This window comes from Perca fluviatilis, chromosome 7 (genome assembly GCF_010015445.1).
Source record: "Perca fluviatilis chromosome 7, GENO_Pfluv_1.0, whole genome shotgun sequence".
Taxonomy (NCBI): Eukaryota; Metazoa; Chordata; class Actinopteri; order Perciformes; family Percidae; genus Perca; species Perca fluviatilis.
Genome location: NC_053118.1, coordinates 5,474,046 through 5,480,236, shown reverse-complemented (window position 1 = coordinate 5,480,236; position 6,191 = coordinate 5,474,046).

The following is a 6,191-nucleotide window of genomic DNA, read 5'->3' as shown; positions in this document are numbered from 1 at the left end:
TACGTATTTTAAGGGTTTCGGGAATAGGCGCACAAAAATGGCTCGCTAGCGCCCCCTAGAAAGTTAAGAAAATTGAGCCCCTGCAGTGCGTTTAACGTAGACTCACGGAACTTGGTACACATATGTAACATGTCAAGATGTACAAAAAACGTCATTACAGCCATACCCTAAACCCAACAGGAAGTCCGTCATTTTGATCTCAAAGTTCGAAATTAGTGCGATTTTGGCCATTTCCACATGTCGTACTTTAACGAACTCCTCCTAGAGATTTCATCCGATCAACTTCAAACTCGGTCTGTACCATCTTAAGATGTTAAAGATGAAAAGTTGTTAAAAGAAAAACTTTTCGTCATAGGGCGTGGCCGTGGCGGGGCGGCCATTTTGTGCGTTTTGCCGCCGAAACAGGAAGTGGGTGTAACTCGAGTGTACGTTGTCCGATTACCTCGAAACTTTTCAGGATTCATAAGAGTCCAACCCTGAGGACAAATAAAAGCCGATATTTACTTAAAGTCATAGCGCCCCCTAGTGGCAACAGGAAGTAGGCCTAAAAGTCAAGGTGCTATACTTTAACGAACTCCTCCTAGAGATTTCATCCGATGGACTTTAAACTTGGTCTGTACCATCCCAACACCTTAACGATGAAAAGTTATTAAAAGAAAAACTTTTCGTCAGCCGGTGTGGGCGTGGCGTGGCGGCCATTTTATCTGCCCGAAATTTGTCACGATGGACAAGGGTCTGGGCCTGAGGACACCTACAGGCCAAAATTGACTTTTGGTCATAGCGCCAGGAAATCTGCCTTATATGACAAACATCATCCGATTTACATGAAACTTAGAATGTGTGGTCTACATGTGATACTGAGCCGCCCCCTATAATATGACCACGCCCACTTACTCAGGCCACGCCCCCTTTCATAACATTTGAACCGTTGTACGTAGAGATTCGTGGTGAGGTGTCATTGAACTCAGCAGAGACTTCCTTTTAATTGGTTATGGTTTGACCCGCCCCTATGCTTAAGCCCCCTTTTTCATAAAATTTGAACTTTTTAAGATAGACCCTTGTGTGAGGTATCAATGAACTCAGCAGAGACTTCCTTTTTAATTGGTGATGGTTTGACCCGCCCCCTATGCTTTAGCCACGCCCCTTTTCACAGCTAATGAACCGTATGACGTAGGTCTTGTGTGAGGTATCGTTGAACTCCGCGGGGAGTTCCCTTTTAATTGGTGACGATTTGCGGCGTTCGAGTGCCGCGCGAATGCACGGTCGCAAGGAGCGGCGTCCGCCGGTAACCCCGACGCGCGCAGAGGCGCGAGGGCCCGTCCATCGCTGCTCGCAGCTTTAATTACATGTTGTTATTACACAGTTATAACACAGTTATAACACAATTGTTATTACACAGTTATAACACAATTGTTATTACACAGTAATAACACAATTATTACATTATTACACAGTTATAACAATCGTTAATTACATTGTTATTACACAGTTATAACACATTGTGGTTACAAATAACACGTAATTACACATTGTTATTACATTGTTATTACAGTTATAACACAATTTTAATTACACATTTATTACAGTTATAACACATTGTGATTACGCGTAACGCATGTAATTACATGTTGTTATTACACAGTTATAACACAGTTATAACACAATTGTTATTACACTGTTATTACAGTTATAACACATTGTGAGTACGCGTAACGCATGTAATTACACATTGTTATTACACTATTACACAGTCATAACACAATTGTTATTACACAGTTATAACACAATTGTTATTACACAGTAATAACACAATTGTTATTACATTGTTATTACACAGTTATAACACAATCGTTAATTACATTATTACAGATTTATAACACATTGTGGTTACAAATAACACATGTAATTACACATTGTTATTACATTGTTTTTACACAGTTATAACACAATTGTTATTACATTGTGATTACGTGTAACGCATGTAATTACACATTGTTATTACACTGTTATTACAGTTATAACACATTGTGATTACGCGTAACATGTAATTACATTTGTTATTACACAGTTATAACACAATCGTTAATTACATTATTACAGAGTTATAACACATTGTGGTTACAAATAACACATGTATTTACACATTGTTATTACATTGTTATTACACAGTTATAACACAATCGTTAATTACATTATTACAGAGTTATAACACATTGTGGTTACAAATAACATGTATTTACACATTGTTATTACATTGTTATTACACAGTTATAACACAATCGTTAATTACATTGTTATTACACAGTTATAACACATTGTGGTACAAATAACACATGTAATTACACATTGTTATTACATTGTTATTACAGTTATAACACAATTGTTATTACACATTTATTACAGTTATAACACATTGTGATTACGCGTAACGCATGTAAATACACATTGTTATTACACTGTTATTACACAGTAATAACACAATTGTTATTACATTGTTATTACACAGTTATTACAATCGTTAATTACATTGTTATTACACAGTTATAACACATTGTGGTTACAAATAACACGTAATTACACATTGTTATTACATTGTTATTACAGTTATAACACAATTGTTATTACATTGTGATTACGTGTAACGCATGTAATTAAACATTGTTATTACACTGTTATTACACAGTTATAACACATTGTGATTACGCGTAACACATGTAATTACATGTTGTTATTACACAGTTATAACAATCGTTAATTACATTGTTATTACACAGTTATAACACATTGTGGTTACAAATAACACATGTAATTACACATTGTTATTACATTGTTATTACACAGTTATAACACAATTGTTATTACACATTTATTACAGTTATAACACATTGTGATTACGCGTAACGCATGTAATTACACATTGTTATTACACTGTTATTACACAGTTATAACACCATTGTTATTACACAGTAATAACACAATTGTTATTACATTGTTATTACACAGTTATAACACAATCGTTAATTACATTGTTATTACACAGTTATAACACATTGTGGTTACAAAAGCACATGTAATTACACATTGTTATTACATTGTTATTACAGTTATAACACATTGATTTATACTTAGCATATAATGAAACCATTGGTAAATGAAATAATTTTCCCATTATAAACCAGTTACTATCTATTGCTAAATGCTTGTTTCATCATTTGTAAAGCACTGCTCCTATGTTAATTCTCATGAATAAAGCATTTGTATACACACTCATAAGGTTTGTTCATAGTAAATAAGGCTCTCGAAAATTATGTTTATAAATAGAAGTTTGACACTTTCTAAATATTGCAAAAACCATTAGTAAATTAAATAATTTTCCCTTTATAAACTATCTACAAACTAGTAGTAATTTATTTGTTTATCATTTCTAAAGCATAGTTCCTACATTCATTCTAATCAGTAAAGCATTTGTAAATGCAGTTAGTAAATGGTTGGTCCAAAATAAGTAAGCCCATGTAAAATGTTTATCAGTATATTTTTTAATAATTCCTACATGATGCATTAACCATTTGTAAATTAAGTAATTTTACCATTATCAACTAGGTACTCAGGAACGTAAAAGGTTGTTTAAAACTAGGAAGTTAATGATTAACAGACTATCTAGACCTACATTTGTTCATGTCTTAAATAAAATGTTATGATTTAGAAAAAGGCCTAAACTAATAGCTGGGGTGTTAACACATCTGTTACAAATACTTACCAATAATGTAATCCATGATTAACTCATGAGTTACTACTGGTTAGTTAAGTATACTGTGTGAGCCCATCTAAAGTGAGGACTTGCTATGCTTTACAAAGCATTTATAAATGAGTTCCAAAGGCTACCAGAACCTGGACACACACGTATTGCTCTATTTGGACATGCCTTCAGAAATATGCCTACGGATAGTTAGTGTGTTAATGCATCTTTAACAAGCACTTACCAACACATCAATCCATGATTAACTCATGAGTTACTACTGATTAGTTAAGTATACTGTGTGAGCCCATCTAAATTGAGGACTTTCTATGCTTTACAAAGCATTTATAAATGAGTTCCAAAGGCTACCAGAACCTGGACACACACGTATTGCTCTATTTGGACATGCCTTCAGAAATATGCCTACGGATAGTTAGTGTGTTAATGCATCTTTAACAAGCACTTACCAACACATCAATCCATGATTAACTCATGAGTTACTACTGATTAGTTGACTACATGATGTGAGCCCATCTAAAGTGAGGACTTGCTATGCTTTACAAAGCATTTATAAATGAGTTGCAAAGGCTAGCAGATACAACAGAAACACAAGTCAAAAAAGTATTTGTAACCCTTATTACGATGTAGTAAGGGTTATATAAATGTACATTTATAAAATAGCTCGTAGTAGTGTTATGTAGTTGATATCAGTGTGAATTTGGACCAGAACCAGAAGAAAACTAGATTGTTAAGAGCCAGAGAATTGAACATCAATAAAGAGACTAGGAAACTAAGATAAAGTTTGAGAAGTGTATTAATATACACAGAAACATGGCATACACCTATACAGATAAAACACAGGTATGAAAAATAACAACTAAAATAATAAAGTGCGCTCATAAAAGAAACCCTTTTCAGTTCTATGAGCTCAATTGTTCTTTGATGAAAAGAGTTCAGAGATGTTCAACATTGGGGCCCATATGAGTTTGGTTTCTGTTTGTCCTACCACCATGAATAAGGAATCCAGGGCAATCCGTATAACTTCTGAGTCTTGATCCTGTAGCTGCCACCCAGCCAACTGAACTGGGAATCTGTAACCCCTGGAAGACTCTGGGATCTGAAGAATCAATGTGATCCAATATCCGTCTCTGGACCAGACCTCCCGTGCGTAGCGCTTCTCAAATCTCCACCTGTAGATAAGGCCAAATCAGTTCTCTCAATTACTATTCAGAAATAAAATCAATTGCTTAGGCTACAATGAAAATAAAATGAAGTGATATTTCAGTTAACCCATATTGAAATATCTAAATCTGACATTTGAGAACAACCGTTCTCAAATGTCTTCTCTTAAGTATCAAAAGTATATAAATCCCTTTCAGGTATCAAAAGTACATTTATATTAATAGGTAACCTTTATACAAAAAATACATTTCTAATTCAAGTTTTATGGAACCTACCTTAGTAACATTAACACTATTCTTAATATAATTGCATAAATTCCATGTAAAAATCTCTCAAATTGTAGGCCTATTAATTTCCCATAACTTAAGCTACAGTGTTGTAATTTAGAGAAATTAAGACATGCGTGCTTATTTATCCCTCCCTGCCCAGGTAACAGTAGAAAGAATGCACTAAAAATTAGCCTCTTTGAGTTACTTCTCCATAAACTCAAGTTAAACAATTAAACACACAACTTGTACTAACATTCATTCAACAAATACCCACAGCTAGCAATAGTGTTGAAAAGCAACATTACTTTCCATAACCAATAGATAGAATCATTAGCCTTTTCACAGGAAATACACAGTACTGTATGAATACAGCACCTTAGCTAACCCGTTAGCTTTGCACTATTAGCAATAGACAGTATTAGCACCGTTCTCTTAATACATCCATGATTAGCACCGATTAGCATGGATGCTAGTGAACTCAAGCTAGTGTTAAGGAATTACTCACCATTTTAATGGAATTCACTGCCTTTAACTCCGTGACGACAGTGGATTCAGGCACAGCTCTCTTTCGTTCTATTCACAACAAGGCATAGCCAGTATTAGATAGGATTTAATTCACTAAATGTCGTTCTTTTTCTCCTACCGAGTGAATAACAACATGCTTATATGACGTTCCGATGCAGCGCCTAAAGGGACGTGAGGGGACGTAAATATAGAGCTCAACAAACAAGCCTAGTTGATAACTGATTGGTCAGCTCACAGACCCGAGTTCACCCATTGGCTTATTTACAAGCCCATCAAAGCTAAGTGAAAGTTAAATCGTTTTCCACTATTTTCTCCAGTATCTCTTACAACTACTTTTGACCATATTTTAATAACTTGGAAAACAAAACGAATGTCTCAAAATAAAATAAAATAATATAGGGGTGTCATTATTGTTAACTTTGATGGGCTTGTAAATAAGCCCATCATAAGATCTCTAGATTTACGTCTCCTCACGTCCC